Genomic DNA, 15,877 nt, shown 5'->3' with positions numbered 1-15,877 from the left:
GAAGATCGGGATCCAGCGCTTCAGGACTGTAGCCTTTCTTGCAGGATTTATTTTCTAGGGGAAGAAATAAAATCTCAGGCTGATGGCCCAGGCCCAAGTAAACAGGGTACTTTCTGCTTTGCTTGGAAGCTTTTGAATTTGTTTTACTCCTGGCAGGGTTTAAACTTTAGTTAATTGAGGTTATTTGTACCAAATGCAGAAAGCTGCAGCTGAACTTTTATAGCAAGTAAAGGATGCAAGTAATCATTTTAAATTAAAAAGTCTCTTCTATCCCGTTGTGTTCAAGGAAGTGAAGGGATGGATCTGCATAGCTAAATTCACTACAGATAGCCATGTTCATTTTTAAAAAAATGTTGTTCTACTGTACCACCTTACAGTTGTACATCTGAATAAAATGTCTGATGTTGAAGCTGTTTGTTATTGTTGTGCAGGAACAAAACAGCCTAAGCTAGGCTGCTTAGAAAGCTTACAAATAATGAAAGGTGGAGGAAAGGTAGGAGAACACGAAGTGATGTAAGTATGTTCTTAGATATAGCAAGGGCGATAAATAGGGTTGCCAACCTCCAAGTGGTGGCTGGAGATCTCCCTCTAGTAGAACTGATCTCCAAGCGAAAGAGATCAGTTAACCTGTAGAAAATGGCCACTTTTGGCAATTGGATTCTATTCTGTCACCTGACATGATATCCTTGCTGAGGCCCACCCTCCTCAGATTAGGTTTGCCAACCTCCAGGTGGTGGTTGGAGATCTCCTGGGATTATAACTGATCTCCAGCTGATAGAAATCAGTTCACCTGGAGATAGGGTTGCCAACTGCCAGATAGTAGCAGGAGATCTCCTGCCAATTCAACTGATCTCCAGCCGATAGAGATCAAATCACCTGGAGAAAAATGGCCGGTTTGGCAATTGAACTCTATGGCATTGAAGCCCCTCCCCAAACCCCACCCTCCTCAGGCTCCACCCCAAAAATCTCTCGCCGGTGGCGAAGAGGGACCTGGAAACCCTACCTGGAGAAAATGGCTGCTTTGGAAGGCAGACTTTTTGTATTATACCTAGGGTAGCCAACCTCTAGGTACTAAGCAAAACAAACAACCTGTGCTGTAATAGGTAACCTTAGGAAATTGGCAGCACGAAGGCTCCACAAAGAACACAGTGCAAAAAATACACAAGCACTGAATTATTTACAAGCATTCAACAATATTTACTGAGCATTAAATTCATGCCCTATTGAAACCAAAAGAACAACCAAAGTATTACATTCATAACAATGGAGTATCAAATGGTAACAAAACTAACAATAAAGTACCAGCGCAACTCAAGTCCATGGGCAAAAGCCTCAAAAAGTTGCAGCAGCGCCCGTTGGCAGACCCGTGAGGACCACAGCAAAACTGAAGAACACGAAGGGTTTGTGTTTAATGGGGGCACAGAAGACCTCAGAGAATATCCGAAAGTGTAGGAAACGAAGAGGACATGAGACCAGTGACATCACGTTTCACGGTGGCTTCGTCAGCTCATTTCAAAATGTTTTTTAAGCATTTCATGATATATTGTACTGTATGCTGCTGGTAAATTGCCTTGCGGCTGCAATAAACAAAAACAATGTACAACATAGACTTTCCATTTACAACTTTGCGAGCAAAGGAATCTGTCGGAAATTATACAAGAACAAATACAGATAGCAAGTTGATAATAAACTCACCTAAATGTGCATTTTTTATTCCCAGAGGGATATGTGTGAGCACGTAGCCTCTCTCTCCAGCAGCAATAACATACAACCGCTGTGATGGGGCTAAAACGTCATTACAGCCAATCAGAGATAGAACAGAGGGAAGCCCTTTGCAAGCTTGTGTGTAGGCTGAGAGTTAATTTTAAAGAGACAGCATCAGAAACTTAACCTAATTAAATGAAGCAGGAAAGATCAAAGTCAATATTCAATCCTGAAGGTGTTAAGGTCTGAAAAGCAAAAATAAAGCGAATTTCTTGTTGCATCAATATCTTTTTTATATCTTGTTGCTGATAAGGTCGGGGTTTAAACTGCCAAAGTGCAAAAAATAAGAGATCTTTATCTGAATGGCCCTGAGAGATGTAATGTACAAGCGGAGCCTCAAGATTTCTGGCGTGGATCCTTGCGTGATGCTCCCCAACTCTGAGTCTGAGGGGTCTAGAAGTGCACCCGATATACATCAATTTGCACGGGCAGATGACCGAATAGATCACCATGGGTGAGCCGCAATTAGTAAACTGATTTAAATTATAAGAGAAACTAGAGGAAGTGGAGCTGACCTGTTTAATGGGGAGGCTATAAGGGCACATGGAACATGATCCACATTTGTGATGGCCACGAATATTGAGACGTTCATGTGATTGGTATCCAGTCAGACTTGGCAACCTTGTGGACTGCAAGACAGACTTTGGTGCATCACTGCCAGTGAAGTGGATGGTACCGATCTAGATGGACTATGGGTTTAACTCAACATAGCAGGTGTTTTTTTCCTTTGTGGTACCAACTTTGTGTGCCCATCCTGCCATTGCAAAAATATTTTCTTTTTTCTAGTATTGTTCCTACAAGTAATATGCCACCATGAGTCAACAATCCCTCGGTGTATCATCATCAGAATGAGATGTATTTGCAAAGTTCTCTTCTATCATGTCATCCTTAAATGTATTCTCAATATCTTCTAAGCACCTTTTAATTAAAAAAAATTGTACGACGCCTTATCATCCTGCTGTATTGCTTTCTATAAACGGAACAGGGAATGCATTCTCTACGGACAGCAATCTGTTTCTACAGTAAACATTACTTCATTGTACGGTACAGTAGTTATCTCTGTTGTTTTTAATTAACTCCGTGGTATGATTAATCATTCATCTATGTGAAATAAGCCTTCTCCTAAATTTGAAAGTTAACTTCAGTATTCACTTGAACAGCTTCAGTTTTGAAAAAAGCCCATCCCTAACATTTAGAGAGAACTGTGATTGTAGCATAAAAAAACGGTATGAACCTTGTGACATTTGGCCGATAATTACCAGTGTACCAGTTTAACTTGTACGGGTGCCTTATATGAAGTCATACCATTGAACCATCTAGCCTAATATTCTTTTCCCTGACAAAGGCACCTGATTGGCCACTGTGTGAACAGACTGTTGGACTTGATGGGCCTTGGTCTGATCCAGCAGGGCTTTTCTTATGTTCTTATGTTTTAACAGTTCTTCAAGGCTTCAAGCTGAGATCTTTACCAGGCCTGTGACCTAAGATGCTTTTTGGCTGATGGGGAGCTGCTGCAAACTTGTGCTCCATGACAGAGAGAACACTGACTCTTTAAATCTGATACCCTCCAAATACTGTTGGTCTCTAAGGTACTACTGGACTTGAATCTAGCTGTTCTTGTGCAAAGTGCTTTCACCAGTATCACAGTTATCCTCTTGCCCCTCCACCTTCCAGATTGAGGGCCAGGAGCTCTGCTAACTGGAAAAGAACGTACCCACAGAATCTGTGCTACAGTGGTCCTGCACCATTGCCATTTAGTAATCCAATATTTTCATTCCATTCTTCCTCCAAGGAGCTCAAGGTGGTACACATGGTTCTTCCTTCCTACGGGGTCACCATAGGTTGGCTGTGACTTGATGGCATTTTTCACACATACACATACACACACACACACACACACACACAATTTGATACAATCAACATGATATTGATATCTATTAAGCAATGTGCAAGGACTAGGATTATAGAATTTTTAATAAGTATAGCATATTACACATGACACAGAGTGAACCTACAAGGAAAAAATAGTATTACATCAACAGAATATAATGCAGTGACCAACAGGGTAATACATGCAGCAAACCTGATAATAAATACATCTATACACAGTGGTATAGTTTGCAGTCCCTTTCCCTTTATAAAATGCCTTCCTGAACCATTCTGCTATAGTATAGCCTTATTATTTTTATAGAAAAGCCCTCCTGAAGTTAACTGTTTCAAAGTCACCCAGTAAGTTTCACAACAAGTAGAAATTTGAAGCTTGGTCCCAAGTACTGATACCTGACAGCTTACAACTGCACAAAAATCAGACAGGAGAATGGCATGTAGCCTACAGCTAGGCAAAGTCTGAAGCCTTCTTTCAGTCTTAGGAATCATAGAATCATAGAGTTGGAAGGGACCACCAGGGTCATCTAGTCCAACCCCCTGCACAATGCAGGAAATTCACAACTTTCTCCTCCCACACCCCCAGTGACGCCTACTCCATGCCCAGAAGATGGCCAAAAAAAATAAAAAAGCCTCCAGGAACTCAGGCCAATCTGACTTGGTGGGAAAATGCTTCCTGACCCCAAAGTAGCTATTGGCACTACCATGGGCATGCAAGAAAGGACCCTGAGAGCCAAAACACTGCTGCAAACTTTCCTGCCCTCCCTCTCATGATCTACCTAAGGTCATAGAATCAGCATTGCTGACAGACATCCATCTAGCCTTTGCTTAAAAACCTGCAGGAAAGGAGAGCTCACCACTTCCCGAGGAAGCCTGTTCCTCTGAGGAACCGCTCTGTCAGGAAGTTCTTCCTAATGTTTAGCCGGAAACTGTTTTGATTTAATTGCAACCCATTGGTTCTGGTCCAACTTTCTGGAGCAACAGAAAACAACTTGGCACCATTCTCTATATTACAGCCCTTCAAGTACTTGAAGACGGTTATCATATCACCTCTCAGTCATCTCCTCTCCAGGCTAAACATACCCAGCTCCTTCAACCTTTCCTCATAGGACTTGGTATCCAGCTTCCCTCTGATAGAAGTGGCTCTTCTTCAAACAGAAGAGCCACTTGTTGGAAGAAGGCTCCTTAGCCTGGAAGAACTTCCTCCTGTCTAAATTAGAAAATATGCCAACATGATTACAGAAATATCCTATGGACAGCAAGATTTTAGATGTTCATTATATTAAGATCTCCTAATCACACAAAGAACACATGAAACTGCCTTCTACTGAATCACATCATTAGTCCATCAAGGTCAGTATTGTATGCTCAGACTGGCAGGGACTTTCCGGGGTCTCAGGTGGAGGTCTTTCCCATCACCTATGCCTGGTCCTTTTAACTGGAGATGCCAGGGATTGAGCCTGGGACCTCCTGCATGCCAAGCAGATGCTCTTCCACTGAGCCACGGCTCCTCACATGGACATTGTTGGGTTCATGGTTGCCGAAAAGTGAATTGTCTTCAATCGAGTTTGTATTGTGCTCCCACACATTTTTGTGCCACCAGGTGGCCTTCTAAATTGTCTCTGTGCTGTGAGGACAGAAGGCAGCAGTCATGAAGCAGATGGGGAGAGCTGTCTGGGTCTAGTGCTTATATGATGATGCAAGGAGTGGAGTGTAGCTCCGGAGCTGGGAAAGAGTGGAGGGTGTGAACAGACTTGGGACCATCCAGGATGCTCATATAACCTGAGCTAAACCTGACTCTCTTTAGCTCGGAAGGATTTCTGTGGTGTGTGTGTGTGTGTGTGTGTGCAAGCACACACCTATACAAATGCAAAAGGAAAGAGGACTCACAGCAAATTTAAAAACAAATCAAAACCATGAAACAGTGAAAGCAAAGATGGTCAGTGTGGGACATGCTCCTTTGGACAATAAAGCTGACCTTTTGCTTATTCAAGTGTTGTGGGTGTCCTCCACTGGCACTAAATGGGTGATGATGATGATGATGATGATGATGATGATGAAGTAGTAGTAGTAGGTGGGGCTGAGAGAGTATGACTAGCCCAAGGTCATCCAGCTGGCTTCATATGGAGGAGTGGGGAAACAAATCCAATCCATCAGATTAGCCTCCGCCGCTTATGGGGAAAAGTGGGGAATCAAACCTGGTTCTCCAGTTCAGAGTCCACTACTCCAAACCACCACTCTTAACCACCACACCACAATGGCTCCCTACATACAGTACAACCCTGAACAGTAAACTCATGGACTTTAATGAATTTAACTCTTTTTAGGATAGCACTGTCAATATCCCAGAGTTACAGTTCTATCCCCTGCTTGTTCCATCACAAGGGACCATCTTGAAGTATGTGGTGGTGCCAAAAGGAAATGTGCACCCTCCTTTTGGAGACAGAGCACCCCATCTTATTCCAGTGCTTCCAGATTCTCTAGAATTCTTCACCATTCCAACCATCAAAGACTTTTCTTCTTGGCGAGACACAATACATTATCCCTCAACAAATTAGTCAGCAAATTCTTAAATATCCCAAATTGAACAGAGGGTCTGCCCAAGTGGAAAGGCAGAGACAGAAACACTTACCCATTGTTTATTCAGTTGTGATTTATATTCTTCTAGAAGATTTTCTTTTATTAGTCCATGGATTTCACACTTTCCTGTATGTTCTCACAACTACCACTTAATCTATCCTGTCTGGTAAAGGTAAGGCTGTTACTCTATCTGTAGTTTATTATTTAATGGCCGCTTTGAAGATACACCGAAAGTAATAATCAAGTTACACCTAAATGCACATTTGCATACAGCTGCTCTTTTTGCACTGGAACTGGAATAAACTGAGGTTCCTCATTAATCGGACAAAGATCTCTAGAAAATACATTGCTTGATGAGAGTTTAGCCATTCACTTTCATCCAATCTGTCTGAAGAATTTAGGCCCAAATTAGGTGTTGCATGTGACAACATGGTCACAAGTAATACAAGTCTGGACACGGCTACCATCCCGACTTGCTGTTACACTGAAGAACTGTTCAGTTTACCTTAAAATAGCTCGGTTGCACCACTAGAGGATACTAGATGGCTTTTTAATGGGATTAGACAGCTCTGGGCATTTAGGTTTGTTAAAGGTTAGTAGCCATGTTAGCTAATTCGATTTTCCACACTGAGTTTGTCTATATACTGGATGCTAAAGGACAAACAGTGGGGGAAGAAGTCAGCATGGTGTAGTGGTTAAGAGTGGTGGACTCTAATCTGGAGATCCAGGTTTGATTCCCTACTCCTTCACATGAGCGGCGGACTCTAATATGGTGAACCAGGTTGGTTTCCCCATTCCTACACATATAGCTTGCTCGGTGACTTTGGGCGAGTCACAGTTCTCTCTGAACTCTCTCAGCCCACATACCTCATAAGATGTCTGTTGTGGGGAGGGGAAGGGAAGGCGGTTGTAAGCCGCTTTAAGTCTCCTTAAAGGTAGAGAAAAGCGGGGTATAAAGACCAAGTCTTCTTCTTCTCCTCCTCCTCCTCCTCTTGCAGTCCTGGAAATTAAAAACAAAAACCCTGAATGAGATAGACCTGTTAACTGAACTCTTCCTACATTCCTAGTTAGACACTGCGCTTGACCTTGTTACACTACTAGAGGTGATCTGTCCCAGATATTCAAGAAGTCATCAGCTCGAGTGCACAACTGGAAGATTTATGATCGCACACCTAAAGGCAACCTGAGATTGCAGCTTGGTCTTCACCTGGCTTGCACCTCATGAACCCAAGACCATTTTGACAGGAAAATTCCTTTCCCCCCAGTCATGTTCAGTGGTACTCTGAGTCATATTTCAAGATGTGCCCCCCTCGCCTGACATGGAGGAGGACCACAACTGCACAGATGGTAAGTCATTAGTCATGAAACTATTTTAATAATAAAGAGAGAGAAATGAATACACCCTGATTTGTTACGATGAAAAGGTTAGCTTTCCCCCACACAGATACATATTTATATTCGTTTCATTAATTCCTCCCAAACAGCCCCTTTCATGCGGTCCATATTGTCCTCCAACACAGATCTATCCTTTGAATAAAGTGATATAATGGTTCTTTCTACCTCCTGCAGATGAAAGATGTGGGGGCTGGATCTCATGCAACAGTTACATTAACATTTGGAGGGATAAGTATACTGGTATAGTTTCATCTTTGGCTAAAGTATCTCCTGCCATCGTTTAAAAGTTTCCTAGGAAATAGCTTCAGTTTTCTGAGCCCATGTTCTATGATGTTTAGAGCTGGGAACAGCAAATAGCTGAGTTTATCTTCACCTCATTTCTGTGCTGGAATGCAGAGAGCCAGCATGGTGTAGTGGTTAAGAGTGGTGGCTTGGAGCACTGGACTCTAATCTGGAGAACTGGGTTGGTTTCCCCACTCCTCCACATGAGTGACAGACGCTAATCTGGTGAACTGGGTTGGTTTCTCCACTTCTCCACATGAAGCCAGCTGGGTGACCTTTGGCTAGTCACAGCTCTCTTAGAGCTCTCTCAGTCTCATCTACCTCCCAGGGTGTCTGTTGTGGGGAGGGGAAGAGAAGGTGATTGCAAACCAGAGAAAATGGCCATTTTGGCAATTGGGCTCTGTGGCATTGTGGTCCTCCCATCTCCAAACCCAAACATCAGGAAACAGGTCAGTGGCTGCATTCTGCTGGATGAGAAGGTAGACACAATGGATGCTAAATCTTCTTCTGTTAAACCTGCTAAGGCCTCCATGTCAATTGGGGGGGGGGATTTCTTCATTAATTGAATTTAATGGAGGCTGCAGCACCTACAGACTGTTATCTGGGGAGGAAACAATGCTGCACCACTCTTTCATGACATTCAGCACTAACCCCAATGATTAGGGTTGCCAACCTCCAGGTGGTGGCTGAAGATCTCCCACTATTATAACTGGCCTCCAGGTGTCAGATAATAGTTCTCCTGGAGAAAATGGCCACTTTGGAAATTAGACTCTATGGCATTGAAGTCCCTCCTCTCTGCAAATCCTACCCTCCTCAGATTCCACCTCCAAAATCTTCAAGTATTTCCCAAACCGGAGCTGGCCACCCTACCAATAAAGAAGGTAACAGGGAGGGAATAAGGGCACAAACTTCCCTCGATCCATGTTAGTTTGGGGAGGGGGATAAGAAGAGGCAGCCCCTGTGACCCATTTTGTGGTCCCTGGGATAGGGTTACCAACCACCAGGTACTGGCTGGAGATCTCCTGCTATTACTGATCTCCAGCCGATAGAGATCAGTTCGCCTGGAGAAATGGCCACTTTGGCCATTGGACTCTATGGCATTGAAGTCCCTCCCCTCCCCAAACTCCACCCTCCTCAGGCTCCACCCCTTAAACCTTTCACTGGTGGCGAAGAGGGACCTGGCAACCCTACCCTGAGATGAGGCCTGTAATCTCAGACTAGCACAACAGCTCGAAGTCTCTCCGGGAACTTGTACTCGTTTTTTTAAAGTGCTGAACTTGATTCGACATCACAGCAATTGCGGTTCCGACTGCAGCAAAAGGACATCTTAGGATTTCAGTTCAAGCAAACGGTTAATATGAGTGAAAATGGATTCACAGAGCAGCTTTTACTTCTTTTCATTAAAGAATGGTTAATTCCTTCCTGTGCGTGTGTGTCTTTAAATGTGTGTGGGGCTCAGAGCAAATCTTTTCACCACAGGCCAGTGATGGCTTTTGGCACAACATATAAACTGGGGCTGGGTCTACGCTCCGTCCTTCTTAAGCAGATTCTATTTTCACGTCGGCACTAGGGTTGCCAGGTCCCTCTTCACTATCGGCAGGAGGTTTTGGGGGTGGAACCTGAGGAGGGCGGGGTTTGGGGAGGGGAGGGACTTCAATGCCATAGAGTCCAATTGGCAAAGTGACCATTTTCTCCAGGTGAACTGATCTCTATCGGCTGGAGATCCGTTGTAATAGCAAGAGATCTCCAGCTAGTACCTGGAGGTTTGCAACCCTAGTCGGCACCTCAGCATCCCCTAAGCTGTGTCAGTGTCCCACTTTCCATGGACACTACAGCAGTCACTGGGAGGGGAGGGGGGTCCTCTAGAGGGAAAACTCCAAACGTCTGATTATTTTGGACTGCAGAGCCTTTTGCAGACGGTATGATGCCGTTATGAATAGGGAGATGCTGCTTTTGGTCAAGTGGTCAGGGAGGCCGGTAGAAACGCAGGTAGCTAATGAGGAGCATGGCTAAACTCCCTCCCACTTAGTCATGTTTATTTGCTTATGCTAAAAAAAAAATTACATGTGGAGAAAAATAACATCAGCAGCTGTCTGCTTTCAGCTTGAAATAAAGAATATGCAGAAGGCAATACCACCTGCGAACACCTAATTACAGCCCCTCTCAATCTGTTCCATGGCTACTGTGGAATAGGGAAGGGGGAATCATAGATGACAGATTTTATCCAAGGATCAGAATGAGCTTCACAAACAAGCTTTTGCTAAACCTCACAAATATCCACGTCAATAGGGTTTGCCAACCTCCAGTTGGTAGCTGGATATCTCCTGCAGTTACAAATGATCTCCAGCCGATAGCGATCAGTTCACCTGGAGAAAATGGCCGCTTTGGCAATTGGACTCTATGGCATTGAGGTCCCTCCCCTCTCCAGACCCCTCCTTCTTCAGGCTCTGCCCCCAAAATCTCCAGGTATTTCCCAACCCGGAGCTGGTAACCCTACATGTAAAAAAGCCACAAAGGCCTCTGGGTTTTGCTTTGTCCCTCTTTGTACATCAGGTGCCTCTGAGAAGGCATCATGCCACTGTACAGTTTAGTGGGTAAACTGAAGCACATAGGCCATTCATCCAATGCAACATAAATGTAACCTTCATATCTGAAATGTAGTCTAGGTCATATATGGAGGAACAAGTTCAAAGCGACATTTCCAGTAGTATACCTAACAATGAATAGGGTAGTCAGGTCCCTTCAACACCGGCAGGAGGTTTTTGGGGCAGAGTTGGAGGGTGGGGTTTGGAGATGGGAGGGACTTCAATGCCATGGAGTCCAATTGCCAAAGTGGCAATTTTCTCCAGGTGAAATGATCTCTATTGGCTCGAGATCAGATGTAATAGCAGGAGATCTCCAGCTAGTACCTGGATGTTGGCAACTGTAACAATGAAACACTCCTGATAAAGCACCTATAGGACTGGGATTTGGGGCAGGGTCATTGTTATGTATTTTACCTTTAAATCTCTCTGGACACATTACTATACAGAAGTATGGCTTACAGTCTGATAAGTGTACCTTGATAGCCTGACCAATGTCTTTAAAGGTCCCCCTGTCGCGGTCCGTGCCGTTAAGGTAACCAAGCTCTTAGAATTGACCCCTTCCTGAAAAGGGATATTTTATCTTATTCAGCCTGCTACCCACTAAGCAGGGATCAACACTTTCCACCTCTTGCGAGATAGACTTTCTCTTGAAATGTTCCAGTAAAAATATGAAAAGAATATATGAATAAAAATACTATTTATTTCACATAAAGTATATGCATGTAAATGGTTACAGAAATAAAAACTATATTAGTTAGTTCAACAGGAACAAAATACTATCTTATGTATGCAAGCAACAATCTCTATGTCTCTATATAAGAGTTTCCCAAGTATATATTTCATTCAGGAAATAATATAGTGTACAGAAATCTTGTAAAATAATGGTTAGTGCATTGAATAAGTATTCTAATTCAAATTATTTAAATATAAGACATACTTTACCCAGTCATGTCATTGCAGAGTTTCTGTAAGGATTCTATAAGTTCACTTAGAATAGTTAGATTTCCTTCAGGTATTCTCTAAGTATTACTCTGTTATTTCAATGCCTTTAGTAATTGTAAAGGTAGGAGAGATCTCTTTGGTTCCATAGTTTCATGTTAGAGCTGATACTATAGCTCTTCCAGCAGTCTGTTTGTGACTGAAGGCATGAGACCATAGAGTCTCTATATGTTTGAGGTTTATGGGTCTGAAAAGGGGGGACCCCATATCTCAGGGGCCCCTGACCCAATGTCTACAAAACTTGGGGGGTCTCGCAAGAAAGGTCCTTTGAAGCTCCGCTGAACGTTTGGGGTCTCTACCCCCAAAAATGCGCCCCCTGCAGCCACGAAAAGGAGCGGATGTGTGCTTTAAATGGAATAAAAATGCACATTAAGGGGAGGATCCGTTTCGGGCCCCATATCTCAGGACCCCCTGACCCAATGTTTAGAAAACTTGGGGGGTCTCGTAAGAAGGGTCCTTTGAAGCTCCACTGAAAGTTTGGGGTCTCTATCCCCAAAAATGCGCCCCCTGCAGCCACGGAAAGGAGCGAATGTGCACAAGCACCCCCCCCCACACACACGGGGATTTCTCTCTCACACACAAACAGATACTCTCTCTTTCTTTTCCCGGGCCGTGCAGCAGCTGGGCTCATGCACTCAATCGCTCAAGCTGATTAGCCAGAAGAAGACCCAGCTTGGCCACCGATTGGCTGCAGGAGAATGCTGCTTACTAACTGACGGTTATGCTGCTATGCTGAACCCCGAATTTGCTGAATTTATTCGGCGAACATCCCGAATTTGCTGAATTCGGCTCCCCGTTTTCCCGCCTTTTTGGAGTTTGGTTCCATCTGAACTAAAAACCGCCAAATCAGGGGAAATTTGGCTGTTTTTTGGTTTGGGACGAACCGAATCGACAACCCTATTGTACAGACAGTTATTCCAGACAATCAGTCTTCAGAGAGACAGTTCTGGCACAGTTCTGGAGAACTGTGAGAGTTCTCCAGAAATAGAGACAAGTATAAATGATTGTTCCTAATTCACGCAAGAATCAGGTTCCTAATTCACGCAAGAATTAGGCTGCCAAGGTTTTACATCTTTGGTAGATGGAGGAAGTCCACAGGTCAGTAGGTTTAGACCATCAGGATCTTCTCTAACCTGTAGTCAGAGAAAGGTCTCTATTTATACCTTTTCAGAGCCTTTATCTTGTAGATGTGCTGGAACAGGTCCTGTCAACTTTGGTTCTAGAATCCCTTAGCTAAAGCTTTCTGTAAATAAACAGTATCTTAGCCAGGAGTTCATCAATAGGCTTTATAAACAGTACTATGCACTTGACTGCCATCTCCAGTAGTTAGTAGATATGACAGTGTCTATCACTCCTTGTCAAGCAGTATGTTTTGCTTAATCAGATAAGCACACCTGCAGCTGTGACCTTTATCTGTGACAGCTGTAGTAAATGACTATAACAGCAGAATCTGAGTTTGCTTCTACAGCATAGCAAGTAAGCCTTGAGCTTATACAGTCAAAGGTGTTCCAGTCTATGAAGTGACATCATCTTTTTAACATGTTTTAACACATTTCTATCCTTATGAAGCCTAATGGGACATGTTTTCATATCAAAATCCTGTTCACATATGGTTGCCTGCTACACCCCCACAGGTACGGTGTATCCTGGACAATGGGCACTATGGGAACTACATCTTCCCTTATTAGGCTTGCCAACCTCCAGGTGATGGCTGGAGATCTTCCTCTATTACAAGACAACTGACCTCCAGGTGACAGAGATCATTTCCCCTGGAGGAAACACAGTACCCCAACCCTGCACCTTCGAGTAGGGTTGCCAGCTCTGGGTTGGGAAATACATGGAGATTTTGATGGTAGAGCCTGGGGAGGGGAGGGCTTGGGAAGGGTAGGGACCTTAGCAAGGTATAATTCCATACAGTCCACCCTCCAAAGCAGCCATTTTCTCCAGGGATACTTATCTTGGTCATCTGGAGGTCAACTGTAATAGCAGGAGATTTCCAGGTGCTACCTGGAGGTTGGCAACCCTACCGTCAAATCTGCCTCGGGTTTGGCTCACAGCATGCTCATCAGTTGCAAGCAGGGAGTTGACTGTGCAGCTACCCATGAAGGGACCTCTGAACAAGTATGGATCCCTTAGCAACCCCCCCCTGAACCTCTCCTTCCCCACAGAGCTTCTGCCATGATGGGAGAGGTAAGAGGCATTCTAAGAGCTGGGCCAGGGTGGCTGGTGAGGAAGAAGGAGGGGACCTAGAGTTGTCAGCTTTGAGCTGGGAAATACCTGGACACTTGATGGTGGAGCCTAAGGAGGGTGGGGTTTGGGGAGGGGAGAGACTTCACTGGGGTATAATGCCATAGAGTCCATCTTCCAAACAGTTTCCCTGGTGGTCTAGAGGTAAGGATTCGGCGCTTTCACCGCCGCAGCCTGGGTTCGATTCCCAGTCAGGGAATGTGCTTTTTAGGGGAGAGGCTGTGGCTCAGAGGTAGAGCATCTGCTTGGCGTGCAGAAGGTCCCAGGTTCAATCCCCAGCATCTCCATTTAAAGGGTCTAGGCAAGTAGGCGATGTGAAAGACCTCTGCCTGAGACCCTGGAGAGCCGCTGCCAGTCTGAGTAGACAATACTGACTCTGATGGACCAGGGGTCTGATTCAGTGAAAGGCAGCTTCATGTGTTCAAAGTGGCCATTTTCTCCAGGGGAACTGATCTCTGTCACCTGGAGGTCATTTCTAACAGCGGGAGATCTCCAGCCAGCATCTGGAGGTTGGCAACCCTAAGGGGACCTCCCCAGCCCAGCTGTGGTGGCAGAAGCAGGGGAGCGGGGTGATGGCTACAGCAGGAACCTAACATCCCAGTTCCTCTTGCCTGCCACTGGCAGGATCACCAGGTCCACCCCCCACCCACCTGTCTGTAGCTGCTTGAGGTTGACTACAACAAGATGGGGAGCAGGCTGGCTCGGGGAACAGGCCGTCCCGGCAGCTGAGGTCTGTGTGCTCGGCTGCTGAACCTGCCCACAGCTAAATTAACAGCACCCCAAGTAGTGACTATTACAGTGCAAAGACGTTTTCAGAAGAGCCAGCGAGGAGGCTTCAGTTCTGGAGACCTGAAATCAAATGCTAGTTCAGCTCTGAGGAAATCACTGCCTCTTGATTTTCTATGCTCTAATCTGTAGAAAGGGAATAACAGCACAGTGTGGGTACAGAGACTCTAATTAACTCTGCACAACTGGTCTGTAATGCTGAATCCAATTATGCACTCTTGGGTTCCATTCATGTTAATGGGACTTGGTTATATTTTAATTCTACCCTCTCCTATGATGGTCAGGGGAACCACCCAGGGTTATTCCCATTTTATCCTCGTGAAGTGACTTGCCCAAGATTACTCAGTCAGTTTTAGAGTTGAACCAGCTGGGAATTCATAAGGACTTGCAGCGGAGGGGGTGGGTGGGTTTCATCCCCCCCCCACTGCTTCTTCTCCATATGCTATCACCACTTTCTAGCTCCAGCGCCGGCAGCTTCTCCCTTTTCTCTGTTTCCTTTCTCCCCCACTTACTCTTCTCAGTTCCCTCCATATGTTACCTTACCTCCAGGTAGGGTTGCCAACCTCCAGGGGGTGGCTGGAGATCTCCCGGGATTACAACTGATCTCCAGGTGACAGAGATCAGTTCCCCTGGAGAAAATGGACACTTTAAAAAGTGGACTCTATGGCATTATACCCCCTTGAAGCCCCTCCCCTCCCCAAATCCCATCATCTTCAGGCTCCACCCGCAAAATCTCCAGGTATTTCCCAACCCATACCTGGCAATCCTACCTTCAGTCCTTCTAGGGTTGCCTACTCCAGGTTGGGAAATACCTGAAGATTTTGGGGGTAGAGCCTGAAGAGGGCAGAGTTTGGGGAGGGGAGGGACATCAATGGGATATAATGCCATAGATTCCACCTTTCAAAGCAACCATTTTCTCCAGGTGAACTGAACTCTGTCGCCTGGAGATCAGTTGTAATAGCAAGAGATGTAGCTGGAGGATGGCAACCCTAAGTCCTTCGTTTGTTCATCTTCAAAGCTTCTCCCCATTCTCTTCTTCCTTTTATAGCTCCAGTCCCATTTTCCTCGTTTTGCTCCATTTTCTTCCTCCTGCTATAGACTCATTTCATCCCTCTTTCTCGTCTTTCCACCTCCTTTCCCCCCGCAACTCACCACCAGTTTCAAAGTGAAACTTTGGCAGCCGTTTTTGATTACCTAAGCAATCCAAAATGGCTGCTGAGGTCTCACGAAGAACTCTTACAAGACTGAAGCATTCATTTTCTTTTACCCCACACACTTTTTAAAAAATATGTAATTTTTTTTATGCAAACTCGGTTTGCAAAAACACTTCCCTTGCCTGTCTATGACCCTATTTT

General features: G+C 44.8%; 1 non-coding gene across 1 annotated transcript; it reads left to right on the top strand.

The window, feature by feature from the left end:
- Window positions 1-13,863: 13,863 nt before the first annotated feature.
- TRNAE-UUC (transfer RNA glutamic acid (anticodon UUC)) lies at window positions 13,864-13,935 on the top strand. Its single transcript has one exon. It is a non-coding gene; the product is annotated as a tRNA-Glu (tRNA).
- Window positions 13,936-15,877: the final 1,942 nt, after the last annotated feature.

This window comes from Euleptes europaea, chromosome 1 (genome assembly GCF_029931775.1).
Source record: "Euleptes europaea isolate rEulEur1 chromosome 1, rEulEur1.hap1, whole genome shotgun sequence".
Classification (NCBI taxonomy): domain Eukaryota; kingdom Metazoa; phylum Chordata; class Lepidosauria; order Squamata; family Sphaerodactylidae; genus Euleptes; species Euleptes europaea.
This window is presented reverse-complemented; position numbering and strand designations above follow the sequence as displayed.